At 49.3% G+C, this 15,330-nt stretch overlaps 2 pseudogenes; one reads left to right on the top strand and one right to left on the bottom strand.

The window, feature by feature from the left end:
- Window positions 1–15,330, bottom strand: part of LOC128945567 (zinc finger protein 208-like) — a 324,996-nt pseudogene that overhangs the window by 242,741 nt on the left and 66,925 nt on the right.
- Window positions 3,051–15,330, top strand: part of LOC128945474 (zinc finger protein 208-like) — a 73,075-nt pseudogene continuing 60,795 nt past the window's right edge.

The raw sequence follows: 15,330 nt of genomic DNA, 5'->3' as shown, positions 1-15,330 counted from the left end.
CGGGCCAGGCAGTGGGAGCAGGGCACACAAGTTGAGCGACAGCGCCGGGGCAGGTGGAGCTGCCCTGGGCAGTGAGGCCGCACCTGGGATGGAAACCGGGGCAGGCGGAGCTGAGGCGGGCAGCGAGCCGGGACCCGGGACAGGCGCCTGGGCCGCGAACGGAGGGGGCAAGACCTGCAGAGGATCCCACTCTCTTTCTGATTTTTGATCTTCTTCCCCTCCCTTTCATTTCCACCATTTTTTTTTTTTCCTCTGGTGTTTTTTTTTTTCCTCTGGTGTTTCTGATACTTCAAAGATTTTTATTCTCCTGAAATCTCCTGTCTAACATATGGCATATTCTATTTCTTCTAGATTAATCAATTTTTTTAACAAATAAATCCAGAGCCTAACAAATCTAAACTTCTGCTTGGATACTTTGAAATGGTCGACAAGCTAACTCTCGACCTCCTAATGTTGTTTTTCTCATCACCTTTTCATTTATCCTTTGTGAAATTAAGCCTCTTTCAGTTACTTGCTTTTCTACTCCAAAAATCCCAGTGCACACATGCTTCCTTAAAAAATGATCACACAAAGCTTGACTACCCCAGTGCGTTTTCTGATGCAAGTCTTCTAATATTTTCATAGTAAGCAGATTTTATTATGAAATTGTCTTCCTTCAAGAAGTTTCCATTTCCCTGGTTTATCTTGTTCACTTCCTGTCTTGTTTAATTTTTTTTTCTCAGCTTCCCTAAACTTTGGAATTTCCAGCTTTTCCTCCTTTGGAATTATTATTAACATAACTCTTTTATCTCCATCTTCTGCTGCATCCCTAGCTTTGTGATGTGCCCCCAGTTTGCCCAGTTTGCCTCTCCTTTGGCCGGGCCAGGTTCCCCCGCCCGCAGCGGAGCAGCCGAGAGCCCCGCGCTGCCCATCCCGACCTGTCCCGGCTCCATCCCCGCTCCTGCCGTGGGCTGCGAGGGCTGCGGGAACGGGGCACCAAGGGTGTGGCTGCTGCTGGGGGAGCAGGAGGAGGCAGGGAAGGGCCGGGATGGAGGGGGAGGTGGAGGTGGGGTTAGGGAGGAGGAGCAGGGGGTGGGGGAGATGGAAGAGGAGGGATGAAGGCAGAGAGAGAGCAGTGATGGAAGGAGGAGAAGGAGGTGGGGTTATCGAGGAGGAGGAGGAGGAGGGATGGAAGGGGAGGAATGGAAGAGGAGAAGGAGATGGGGATAAGACAGAGGGGGAGGAGGATGGGGGATGGAAGGGGAGGAGTGGGGAGGAAGAGGAAGAGGAGGGACAAAGGCGGATCAAGGCTGAGCTGAGGGAACCATGCTGTCGATCCCTGCCTGAATTCGCAGCCCCCACCTGTGGGATCATTGCCCCCCCATCGCGCCGGTGAGCAGAGAGGGGGAGCTCGGCCCAGATATCCCGGAGGGTCCCTGGGTTGGGGTTTTGGGGGATGTTTGGAGAATGAAGAAGTCCAAGGCTGAGTGGAAAACGCCCCTTGGGGATACATTGGGGGGTGGCGGTGGCGGCTGCCGGCAGAGGCAGCCTGGAGGAGCAGAGCCCTGTGTCCCCCAGGAGCCCAAAGTGGGGAGCCCAGAGAGGGGGGAGCGGCGCCATTGGCGGGAGCCTCAAGAGCCTGGAGAGTGGCAGGGGGGACTCCTTGGAGCCGCTGCAGCCCAGAGCAGAGAATGAGGGGAGAAGGGAGCCCGGGAGCCCAAACAGCCCCGGCATCCTGAAATAGAGAGAGTGAAGCCGGGGGAGCTTTTGGCATTGGTGGGACTGCCAACAGCCTGGGCAGGGCGGACACCGGGCATAAGGGGGACCCCCAATCCAAGAATGACCCCCAACAGCTGGGACGGGGGAAAACCCCTGAACACCAGAGAGGAGGGACCAGGGATGGGGAACTCCTGGGAGGCTTTTTCAGGGCTAAATCTTGGTGTTTGGGAGGTTTTCCTGGAGCCGAGGTGGCCAGTGACTTGTAGAGATGAACTCGGGCACAGGGACCTTCACACTCAGTGTGTGCTGTGGAAGGTGAAACAGGAAAGACTTATAAATATGATTGTCTTGCAAAAGATTTTGAGAATATAGAAAGTATAAGGAAGACTGAAATGAAAGCAAGCTCTGAGATACCTAGGTTAGTGAACAACTGGAAAACAATGGTGTGACCCACTGAAGGTAATCCCCATTTTGATGAAACAATTCCCTCTGCTTGCAGACAGATCCAAGGGTCAGCGCAGACCCTACTGGCTCAGCAGAAGGGGTCCAAAGAGGAGTTCTTAGGGCGTAAAGTGTAACACAGTGGGCTGATGTAATGATTCTTACATGCTGTATGTAAATGCTGTAGGACTTGTATCTTGTACTAGATTGGTTTGTGAGAAGTAGAATATTCAACACAGAAGAAAACTTACTGTGTTGTAATGGGAACGTTACTGTGTTATGCTCTTGACTGTCTTCGTCTTTTACCTTCTCACCCTTTCTACCCCTCTCTTCTCTCGGGCCTGCTCCGAGCTGTGCCTGGCAGCTCCAAGCAGGGCCCTGCACCCAGGCCCTTTGCAATAAACCGGAAGTTCCACGCCCTGGCTGCAGAGCTCTCTCGTCTCCGTCCATCCCGACCGTCCTACCCCCCGACACTCCTACTGACGCGCTCATCCCTTGTTTTCCCCAAACCAGGATTTCCCATTGCCAACCCCTGGGACGCTGCGAGGAAGAGGAAGTTTCCCCAGGACACTGAGGCAGGTGAGGAGGAAGTCAGTGCCCCTTTCCCCTCTGTGCTGCTCCATCTCCCAGCCCAGCACGGCCCCGGCTGCAGCTCAGCCCTGGGGGGATCTCCTTGCCCTTGCCTGTGGCACGGAGGCAAATCCCATCCTGTCCTTGTCCTTCCTCCCCCAGAGCAGGAGCTGAGCATGGAGAGCAGGGAGGACAAATGCCCGCGGCAGAACCTGGTGGCAGAGGCCGTTTTGAGCGGCTCCACGGCGCAGGAAGCCAACGGGGAGGAAAAGCCCCGGAGATGCCGCACGAGGAGGGGCTGCAAACGCAGCCGGCGGGGATCTGAGGGGGAAAGAGCCAGCCTGGGCCGGGAAGGCGGCCGGAGATGGAGCCAGAGCTCGGAGCTGGTGCTCCATGAGCAGCTCCATGATGGGGAGAAGCCCCACACGTGCGTGGAGTGTGGGAAGAGCTTCAGGTGGAACTCTGACCTGATCAGACACCAGAGGATCCACACTGGGGAGAAGCCCTACGAGTGTGGGGAGTGTGGGAAGTGCTTCAGGTTCAGCTCCAACCTGATTGTGCACCAGAGGATCCACACTGGGGAGAAGCCCTACGAGTGTTCCAAGTGTGGGAAGAGCTTCAGCCTGAGCTCCATCTTGATTGTGCACCAGAGGCTCCACACTGGAGAAAGGCCGTACAAGTGTTCCGAGTGTGGGATGTGCTTCAGCCAGAGCTCTGGCCTGATCCAGCACCAGAGGACCCACACTGGGGAAAGGTCCTATGAGTGTTCCAAGTGTGGGAAGAGGTTTAAGAGCAGCTCCGTTCTCCTCCAGCACTATCGGATTCACAGGGAGGAGAGGCCCTTCCAATGCCCCGAGTGCGGGAAGGGATTCAAGCACAACTCCACTCTCATCACCCACCGGCGCATCCACACAGGGGAGAGGCCCTACGAGTGTCCCCAGTGTGGGAAGAGCTTCTCACACAGCTCTCACTTTACCCAACACCAACGGAGGCACCACTAAGGGAAGCCCTGTGAGTGCCCCGAGTGCGGGCAGAGCTTTGTGCGCTGCTCCAGCTCCATCCCCCACTGGAGGAGGCACTTTGGGCACAGCCCTGGTCACTCACATTCCCTGTGATCCATGTTGGGAACACATCTGGCTGCTTAGACTTTTGGTTTGGCCCTAATTTTCCTCTGCTTCACCTTCATCCTTTAAGAACACCCCAAACTGGTTTAAATTAAGGAAATTGATCGAATATATCTGCAGTTCCATAATTTCTCAGTTTTAGAGGGTATTTAGGATTTGGGGACACGTTCTGTGTGGAGTGCTGCTGTTGCTAAGAGGCAGGAATTTGATCTCAACCTCCTTATGATGCTAAGAACTCCTCCCCTGACCCAAACCCCAACTCCACCCTTGGGATACCCTGTAAAAATTCCATGGCCCTTCCTGTGCCCTGTCTTTGGGGGTTAAGAAATGGATTCCCAAAGGATCAGCCCTATTCCCACTGTATTCCAAGAGGATGAACCTGTTTCACTGGATTCCTGGAGGATACTGACTCTATCACTGTTTTTTTTTTTGTTTGTACTGCTGCATTTGTATTTTTAATTCTTCCTAATAAAGAACTGTTATTTCTACTCCCATATCTTTGCCTGAGGGTTTCTTACTTTCCAAAGTATTTAATATTTTTAGACTATATTATTAGTAGTAGTAGTAGTAGCAGTAGTAGTAGTAGTAGTAGTGGTACTAATACTACTACTACTAATAATAGTAGTAGTAGTAAAAGCAAGGGAGTTTACATTTTCTATTTCAGTGGAGGCTCCTGAAATTGGGAGACACCCCCAAAGATGGGCCGTGTAATATAGTTCCTGAAATATGTAAATTAGCGACGGTGCCCGGCGCAGGTGGCACGGGCAGGGCAGCCGGGGATGGGATGGCTGGGACCCCCCCTGGGTGCGGTGGGCGCGGTGACCTCGGAGCAGGCAGCAGGACAGAGCAACCCCCATCTTGCCCAGCATGGCCGGCAGAGCGGCCGCGGGCCAGGCAGTGGGAGCAGGGCACACAAATTGAGCGACAGCGCCGGGGCAGGTGGAGCTGCCCTGGGCAGTGAGGCCGCACCTGGGATGGAAACCGGGGCAGGCGGAGCTGAGGCGGGCAGCGAGCCGGGACCCGGGACAGGCGCCTGGGCCGCGAACGGAGGGGGCAAGACCTGCAGAGGATCCCACTCTCTTTCTGATTTTTCCTCTTGTTCCCTTCCCTTTCATTTCCCCTTTTTCTTTTCTTGTTTTTTCTGGGGACATTCTGATACTTCAAAGATTTTTATTCTCCTGAAATCTCCTGTCTAACATATGGCATATTCTCTTTTTTCTAGATTAAATGGGGTTTTTTTAACAAATAAACCCACAACCTAACAAATCTAAACTTCTGCTTGGATACTTTGAAATGGCCAACGAGCTAACTCATGACCTCCTAATGTTGTTTTTCTCATCACCTTTTCATTTATCCTTTGTGAAATTAAGCCTCTTTCAGTTACTTGCTTTTCTACTCCAAAAATCCCAGTGCACACATGCTTCCTTAAAAAATGATCACACAAAGCTTGACTACCCCAGTGCGTTTTCTGATGCAAGTCTTCTAATATTTTCATAGTAAGCAGATTTTATTATGAAATTGTCTTCCTTCAAGAAGTTTCCATTTCCCTGGTTTATCTTGTTCACTTCCTGTCTTGTTTAATTTTTTTTTCTCAGCTTCCCTAAACTTTGGAATTTCCAGCTTTTCCTCCTTTGGAATTATTATTAACATAACTCTTTTATCTCCATCTTCTGCTGCATCCCTAGCTTTGTGATGTGCCCCCAGTTTGCCCAGTTTGCCTCTCCTTTGGCCGGGCCAGGTTCCCCCGCCCGCAGCGGAGCAGCCGAGAGCCCCGCGCTGCCCATCCCGACCTGTCCCGGCTCCATCCCCGCTCCTGCCGTGGGCTGCGAGGGCTGCGGGAACGGGGCACCAAGGGTGTGGCTGCTGCTGGGGGAGCAGGAGGAGGCAGGGAAGGGCCGGGATGGAGGGGGAGGTGGAGGTGGGGTTAGGGAGGAGGAGCAGGGGGTGGGGGAGATGGAAGAGGAGGGATGAAGGCAGAGAGAGAGCAGTGATGGAAGGAGGAGAAGGAGGTGGGGTTATCGAGGAGGAGGAGGAGGAGGGATGGAAGGGGAGGAATGGAAGAGGAGAAGGAGATGGGGATAAGACAGAGGGGGAGGAGGATGGGGGATGGAAGGGGAGGAGTGGGGAGGAAGAGGAAGAGGAGGGACAAAGGCGGATCAAGGCTGAGCTGAGGGAACCATGCTGTCGATCCCTGCCTGAATTCGCAGCCCCCACCTGTGGGATCATTGCCCCCCCATCGCGCCGGTGAGCAGAGAGGGGGAGCTCGGCCCAGATATCCCGGAGGGTCCCTGGGTTGGGGTTTTGGGGGATGTTTGGAGAATGAAGAAGTCCAAGGCTGAGTGGAAAACGCCCCTTGGGGATACATTGGGGGGTGGCGGTGGCGGCTGCCGGCAGAGGCAGCCTGGAGGAGCAGAGCCCTGTGTCCCCCAGGAGCCCAAAGTGGGGAGCCCAGAGAGGGGGGAGCGGCGCCATTGGCGGGAGCCTCAAGAGCCTGGAGAGTGGCAGGGGGGACTCCTTGGAGCCGCTGCAGCCCAGAGCAGAGAATGAGGGGAGAAGGGAGCCCGGGAGCCCAAACAGCCCCGGCATCCTGAAATAGAGAGAGTGAAGCCGGGGGAGCTTTTGGCATTGGTGGGACTGCCAACAGCCTGGGCAGGGCGGACACCGGGCATAAGGGGGACCCCCAATCCAAGAATGACCCCCAACAGCTGGGACGGGGGAAAACCCCTGAACACCAGAGAGGAGGGACCAGGGATGGGGAACTCCTGGGAGGCTTTTTCAGGGCTAAATCTTGGTGTTTGGGAGGTTTTCCTGGAGCCGAGGTGGCCAGTGACTTGTAGAGATGAACTCGGGCACAGGGACCTTCACACTCAGTGTGTGCTGTGGAAGGTGAAACAGGAAAGACTTATAAATATGATTGTCTTGCAAAAGATTTTGAGAATATAGAAAGTATAAGGAAGACTGAAATGAAAGCAAGCTCTGAGATACCTAGGTTAGTGAACAACTGGAAAACAATGGTGTGACCCACTGAAGGTAATCCCCATTTTGATGAAACAATTCCCTCTGCTTGCAGACAGATCCAAGGGTCAGCGCAGACCCTACTGGCTCAGCAGAAGGGGTCCAAAGAGGAGTTCTTAGGGCGTAAAGTGTAACACAGTGGGCTGATGTAATGATTCTTACATGCTGTATGTAAATGCTGTAGGACTTGTATCTTGTACTAGATTGGTTTGTGAGAAGTAGAATATTCAACACAGAAGAAAACTTACTGTGTTGTAATGGGAACGTTACTGTGTTATGCTCTTGACTGTCTTCGTCTTTTACCTTCTCACCCTTTCTACCCCTCTCTTCTCTCGGGCCTGCTCCGAGCTGTGCCTGGCAGCTCCAAGCAGGGCCCTGCACCCAGGCCCTTTGCAATAAACCGGAAGTTCCACGCCCTGGCTGCAGAGCTCTCTCGTCTCCGTCCATCCCGACCGTCCTACCCCCCGACACTCCTACTGACGCGCTCATCCCTTGTTTTCCCCAAACCAGGATTTCCCATTGCCAACCCCTGGGACGCTGCGAGGAAGAGGAAGTTTCCCCAGGACACTGAGGCAGGTGAGGAGGAAGTCAGTGCCCCTTTCCCCTCTGTGCTGCTCCATCTCCCAGCCCAGCACGGCCCCGGCTGCAGCTCAGCCCTGGGGGGATCTCCTTGCCCTTGCCTGTGGCACGGAGGCAAATCCCATCCTGTCCTTGTCCTTCCTCCCCCAGAGCAGGAGCTGAGCATGGAGAGCAGGGAGGACAAATGCCCGCGGCAGAACCTGGTGGCAGAGGCCGTTTTGAGCGGCTCCACGGCGCAGGAAGCCAACGGGGAGGAAAAGCCCCGGAGATGCCGCACGAGGAGGGGCTGCAAACGCAGCCGGCGGGGATCTGAGGGGGAAAGAGCCAGCCTGGGCCGGGAAGGCGGCCGGAGATGGAGCCAGAGCTCGGAGCTGGTGCTCCATGAGCAGCTCCATGATGGGGAGAAGCCCCACACGTGCGTGGAGTGTGGGAAGAGCTTCAGGTGGAACTCTGACCTGATCAGACACCAGAGGATCCACACTGGGGAGAAGCCCTACGAGTGTGGGGAGTGTGGGAAGTGCTTCAGGTTCAGCTCCAACCTGATTGTGCACCAGAGGATCCACACTGGGGAGAAGCCCTACGAGTGTTCCAAGTGTGGGAAGAGCTTCAGCCTGAGCTCCATCTTGATTGTGCACCAGAGGCTCCACACTGGAGAAAGGCCGTACAAGTGTTCCGAGTGTGGGATGTGCTTCAGCCAGAGCTCTGGCCTGATCCAGCACCAGAGGACCCACACTGGGGAAAGGTCCTATGAGTGTTCCAAGTGTGGGAAGAGGTTTAAGAGCAGCTCCGTTCTCCTCCAGCACTATCGGATTCACAGGGAGGAGAGGCCCTTCCAATGCCCCGAGTGCGGGAAGGGATTCAAGCACAACTCCACTCTCATCACCCACCGGCGCATCCACACAGGGGAGAGGCCCTACGAGTGTCCCCAGTGTGGGAAGAGCTTCTCACACAGCTCTCACTTTACCCAACACCAACGGAGGCACCACTAAGGGAAGCCCTGTGAGTGCCCCGAGTGCGGGCAGAGCTTTGTGCGCTGCTCCAGCTCCATCCCCCACTGGAGGAGGCACTTTGGGCACAGCCCTGGTCACTCACATTCCCTGTGATCCATGTTGGGAACACATCTGGCTGCTTAGACTTTTGGTTTGGCCCTAATTTTCCTCTGCTTCACCTTCATCCTTTAAGAACACCCCAAACTGGTTTAAATTAAGGAAATTGATCGAATATATCTGCAGTTCCATAATTTCTCAGTTTTAGAGGGTATTTAGGATTTGGGGACACGTTCTGTGTGGAGTGCTGCTGTTGCTAAGAGGCAGGAATTTGATCTCAACCTCCTTATGATGCTAAGAACTCCTCCCCTGACCCAAACCCCAACTCCACCCTTGGGATACCCTGTAAAAATTCCATGGCCCTTCCTGTGCCCTGTCTTTGGGGGTTAAGAAATGGATTCCCAAAGGATCAGCCCTATTCCCACTGTATTCCAAGAGGATGAACCTGTTTCACTGGATTCCTGGAGGATACTGACTCTATCACTGTTTTTTTTTTTGTTTGTACTGCTGCATTTGTATTTTTAATTCTTCCTAATAAAGAACTGTTATTTCTACTCCCATATCTTTGCCTGAGGGTTTCTTACTTTCCAAAGTATTTAATATTTTTAGACTATATTATTAGTAGTAGTAGTAGTAGCAGTAGTAGTAGTAGTAGTAGTGGTACTAATACTACTACTACTAATAATAGTAGTAGTAGTAAAAGCAAGGGAGTTTACATTTTCTATTTCAGTGGAGGCTCCTGAAATTGGGAGACACCCCCAAAGATGGGCCGTGTAATATAGTTCCTGAAATATGTAAATTAGCGACGGTGCCCGGCGCAGGTGGCACGGGCAGGGCAGCCGGGGATGGGATGGCTGGGACCCCCCCTGGGTGCGGTGGGCGCGGTGACCTCGGAGCAGGCAGCAGGACAGAGCAACCCCCATCTTGCCCAGCATGGCCGGCAGAGCGGCCGCGGGCCAGGCAGTGGGAGCAGGGCACACAAATTGAGCGACAGCGCCGGGGCAGGTGGAGCTGCCCTGGGCAGTGAGGCCGCACCTGGGATGGAAACCGGGGCAGGCGGAGCTGAGGCGGGCAGCGAGCCGGGACCCGGGACAGGCGCCTGGGCCGCGAACGGAGGGGGCAAGACCTGCAGAGGATCCCACTCTCTTTCTGATTTTTCCTCTTGTTCCCTTCCCTTTCATTTCCCCTTTTTCTTTTCTTGTTTTTTCTGGGGACATTCTGATACTTCAAAGATTTTTATTCTCCTGAAATCTCCTGTCTAACATATGGCATATTCTCTTTTTTCTAGATTAAATGGGGTTTTTTTAACAAATAAACCCACAACCTAACAAATCTAAACTTCTGCTTGGATACTTTGAAATGGCCAACGAGCTAACTCATGACCTCCTAATGTTGTTTTTCTCATCACCTTTTTATTTATCCTTTGGCAAATTAAGGATACATCCTAAATCCAAAAATCCCAGTGCACGTATAGTTCCTTAAAAAATGATCACACAAAGCTTGAGTGCCCCAGTGCGTTTTCTGATGCATGTCTTCTAATATTTTCCTAGAAGTAAAGTAATTTATTAAGTAATTGTCTTCCATCAAGAAGTTTCCATTTCCCTGTTTTATCTTGTTCACTTCCTGTCTTGTTTAATTCTTTTTTCTTGGCTTTCCTAAACTTTGGAATTTCCAGTTTTTCCTTGTTTGGAGTTAATATTAACGTAACTCTTTCAGCTCCATTTTCTGCTGCATCCTTAGCTTTGTGATCTGCCAAATTATTTCCTCTTCTTTCTGGGGTCTTTCCCTTTTGGGGTTCCCTAATATGTACTATAGCTCTCTTTTCGTTGATTGTAATGCCTCTAAAATAAGTTCCTCATGTACTAGTCCTTTTCTTCTTGAATTAAGTAATCTTCTTCCTTTCCAAATTTTTTAAAGGTATGTACTACTCTAAAGGCATACCTTGAATCAGTATATATAGTTCCTTTATTTTGTGTTAAATATTCTAGTGCTCTTTTTAAAGTATATAATTCACAAGTTTGAGCTTACTAGTTTAAGGTTAATTTCCCTTTTTCCATAGTTTGCATGTTTTTCCCATCAACTACTACATACCCTGTATTTTCTCCTTTTGCAAGGAGTTGTATCTCTGTTAGCTAACATAACTCCCAAAGGAATTTTTTTTTTCATTTTTTTCCCCTGTATCCAACTTACTGGTTTTCTGTCTCATTTTTCAAGATCTTATCTATTCATCGTCTGCCTCTGTTTTTCACATTCACTAACAACCTAAATACCACTTTTCTTTCAACTACACACACGAAAATAAAAAATCTTTTTCTCACACTACTTTTAATACAATGCACCTCCCTCCAAGGAAATATAGTGAAGCTTAAAATACACAACCCACATTACCTATACTTTCATTCATCTACATTCACTCACTTTTATTTCCCATTCTCTTCCACACGTTCTTTCACACCCTCAGGACACAGAGTGGATCCCTGTTGACAGAGAATTGCCGGTCCCTGTGGCCCCCCCTCACCTTGGGGTGGCCTCTGGGTCTCAGTATCTCCGGGCCTCCTGGGAGGGCCCTGACTCTGCTGCCTCCGGTGCCGTTCACCTGTGAGGCTGATTTGTGTGTCACTCACACTCTGTAGCCACGGCCCCCTCACACGCCCTGGGGACAATGGCCCCTTTGCAGGTCACCTGTACCTTATGCCACAGCCCCCACACGCCCAGGAGAACAATGGCTTATTTGTGGGTCACACACTCCTCTTTCCACAGCCCCCCCTTCCCACCCGCCCGGGAAGCGGAGGCTGATTTTGTGTGTGACTCACTCTCACACACAACAAGACAACAATAAGGTACCTTTTACTTTCACATCACCTATTACAAGTTTAGGTGTTTCTGGCCAGTCCTGGTGCTCTTGGATATCCCTCAACCCAGCTGTGTTGTGCAACCCCAGATGCTCTTGGGTGTCGTAGTGTCGGGGGGTAGGACGGTCGGGACGGACGGAGACGAGACATCTCTGCAGCCAGGTCATGGAACTTGGGGTTTATTGCAAAGGGCCTGGGTGCAGGGCCCTGCTTGAAGCTGCCGGGCACAGCTCGGAGCAGGCCCGAGAGAAGAGAGGGGTAGAGAGGGTGAGAGAGTGAGAGAGTAAAAGCGTAAGAGAGCGAGGTTCCCGTTACAATACAATAAATTTTCTGTGTTGAATATTCTTTTTCTCACTAACCAATCTAGTACAAGATAGAAATCCTATAGCATTTACACACAGCCTATAAGAATCATGACATTACCATACTGTGTTACATTTTAAACCCTTAAAAGTCCTTTTTGGACCCGTTCTGCTGAGCTAGTGGGGTCTGCTCTGACCCTTGGACCTGTCTGCAAGCAGAGGGAATTGTTTCATCAAAAGGGGATTACCTTCAGCCAGCCATACCATTGTTTTCCAGTTGTTCAGAAACTAAGATATCTCAAAGCTTGCTTTCATTTCAGTCTCGCTTATTGTTTCTATATTGTAAAAATCTTTTGCCAGACAATCATATTTATAATGTTAGCGTTCAAAACCACATAATCACGGAGCGATTGTATGCGGTGCTTTTTATTAAGAGCTCTGGAAATCGGGGTATATTCAACCCAAATCTGACTCCGACCATACATCCGAAATGATCATGTTTTATACTCTATCGTTACATAACTTTCATGTTAATTATTAAACTTATATTGTTCTATTGTATACATAAATTTAGCCCCTCTCTGATTTTCCAGCATAGTTTCTCACTATTCTTCTTATGGTTATATAATAATTACATTTAATTACTAAACAATCATCACATCTAACAATTATATAATTTATCATACTGGTTACGCAAGTGCAGTTGATCTGGGAAAGCACAAAGCCTAACATTTTAGATTCTATCTTTAACTTTTTCCAGGGTTCCACTATCATTCTCCCCACTTTGAAAGCATTTTCACTTCACTATAGGTGTAAATGTTTTCACTTGATACAGTCCTTTATTCCTCAGTTCATACTTGGTTCTTCAAATCCAGGGTTGATGTAAACGTTGTCGTGGATGCTGTTACGAACTGGAGAACCAGAAGATGGTGGGCGTGGATCTCGTGTTAGTGCCTTTATTATCCTCCGGTTCCAGGATGTTTTCTTCTGTATCTTTCTCTTTAAGATGCTGTAAACTAACCAAATTGCTAAGAATACAATTAGTAAGATTATCACACTCTCAATGATAGATTTAATCCATGAACTCACATTCCACCCCAATCCTTTAAAGATTTTTCCTAACCAGCTTGTAGCCAAATCCTTCTGCTCTTCTTGTGCTTCATGATCTGTTTCAACTGATTGATGTCATATTCTATATCTGTAGTTACGTTTGGGATATGAACGCAGCAATTATCAACTTGTCCCTTTAAAAATCCACATACTCCATGCTCTTTCAGGAGTAACATATCTAGGGCCAATCGATTTTGTAAAGTCATTTTTGTGGTGGTTTGTAATTGTATATTTAATTCTTTAAATCCTTCCCGGGTGACTCTTGCCAGTCTACCTACCTGACCTGTAAGTTTGTACAGCATCTCTCTGCTCTTATAGTTTGCTATAGGACCAAGCAATGACTCTAGGGCCCATCCAAATTTCACTCCACTAGAGGGTTCTTGCCAAGTGTCATCTGGATTTTCATTGTCTAGAACTTCTCGTCTTGCTCTTATCTGCAGAAGTTCATGTTTTCCATTAAATGGGGACTTTTTCCAAATTGGACATAAGGTTGGGAGGCCTAAAGTAATCTCCTTTACTTTCCCATCTATAGGCAGATGTGTTGTCCAGGTACCATCACTTGCTGCCCATACAAATTGTCCTGGACCTCGGATTGTAATCCTGGTACACCCTATAATTACTTTATAATTCACTCTGCCTTGTTTATGTTTGATCCCTCTGCAAGCACAACCAATTTGTAGGGCTATTGCCAGGGGTGGTATCTGTTTTATCTCTTCATCATCTGAAGTGCAGTTGTAAGTTTTATTACATGCCCACCAACTTACTTTGTCTGCCCTCGTTCTGCTTCTAGTGTCAGTGTTCGTTATTGCTGGATCTGTTTCATTCTCGGGGCCTTCCCACTTAATACACCAAGGGGTGTTTGCCATATATTGGAATCTTTGAAGAATACTCACAGACCACGCACTGTCCCAAGGTTCTATCTGATCTTTCTTATCCTTGGCCTCACATTCCCGTACCAGAGTTGTTTCTGTAACTTGCCTCGATTCGGGTACCAGTTTACATGTAATTGTTTTGTTCTTTTGTATTTCAGGTAGTTTTGATGTTATGATTCCCCAATTTACTGGGTCTCCTGCTGCCTTTGGTATTGGCAGACAGGCAGTTGTTTGGCTGGTGTTTTGCATTTTGGCAAAATCTTTGACTAATCCGATCATTACATTCTCAGCCCGAACTGCATTAGAAACCTTTATCACCTGTGTTTCCGTTTGTACCTCTCTCTTCATTCTAGAATGAAGAGTGGTTGGTTGATCATTTTGCATTCCACATCCCAAAGATATTAATAACCATAACATTAGCACAATTACTGATAGCATTCTGAAAGCAATTAAACACATCTTACCTGCAGCCTTTGTTGATTCCAGAGTTTATACAGTCTGTGATCCAGGATGGACTTTCTTCACTCGGGTATAGTGGATCCAGGGTTCCACGCCGGCTACTTTGACTGCTGTAAAGGTGGTCAGTAGTACCTGATGGGGTCCACTCCACTTTTCTTTCAGCGGTTCCTCGTTCCAGTTCTTGATGTACACCTTGTCTCCTGGATGTATGTTATGGACTGGGTTCTCGAGAGTCAGTGGTCTATTCCACACGAGGATACTCTAGAGCCGAGCTAAAGTTTTCCCAAGAGACAGAACACAATTATACACTTCCTGCTTTCCTGTGACATGTACATTAGGGTTAGGCTCAGGAGATTCATATGGTTTCCCATACAATATCTCATAAGGACTGACTGACATCCCACTCCTAGGCTTTATCCGAATCCTCAACAGTGCTATTGGCACAGCCTGCGGCCACTGCAATTTGGCTTCTTGGCATATTTTACTGATTTGCCTTTTTAGTGTCTGATTCATCCTCTCTTCCTGTCCACTTGACTGGGGTCTCCATGGTGTGTGGAGGTCCTAAGTTATCCCCAGCAATCTACTTACCTCTCTTACTACTGTAGCTATGAAATGGGGTCCCCTATCTGATGATACCCCTAGGGGTACCTCGAATCTGGGAATAATCTCCTGTAGTAACCACTTAACTGTTTCCTTTGCTTGGTTCGTGCGACAGGGAAGGGCTTCTGGCCACCCAGAGAATGTGTCAACCCCCACTAACAGGTATTTGTATCCTTGGGTTCTTGGTAGTTCTACAAAATCTACCTGCCAATAGTCTCCTGGCTCTATTCCTATCCGAATTCTTCCTAGCTGTGCCTGTCGCCTGGCCACTGCGTTGTTTTTCAAGCAGATATCACATTTTGACATTACTGATTTTGCCATTGTTAACATCCGTACTGAAATTAAACTCTGCTTTAGCAATTTTAGCAATGCCTCTGCTCCCCAGTGACATTCGTTATGTTTAATTTGTAGAACCTCTCTCATTATCAAGGGGGGTACCACTATTTGTCCTTGTGCGGTTACATACCATCCCTCTGAATTCTTTTGTGCATTTAGCAAACGTGCCAGTCTCTCATCTTCTACTGAATATTTTACTTTTGGAGGCAAATTGAATTGGGATACATTAAGCTTCAAAGGTATCAATGCCATTGTTGTTTGTACCTTTCAAGCAACTTGTCGGGCTGCCCAGTCTGCCTTTCGATTTCCCTCACAGATTTTGGAGT

This window comes from Melozone crissalis, unplaced genomic scaffold (genome assembly GCF_028551555.1).
Source record: "Melozone crissalis strain CALT ecotype California unplaced genomic scaffold, PUWL_Pcris_2 ptg000066l_1, whole genome shotgun sequence".
NCBI lineage: Eukaryota > Metazoa > Chordata > Aves > Passeriformes > Passerellidae > Melozone > Melozone crissalis.
This window is presented reverse-complemented; position numbering and strand designations above follow the sequence as displayed.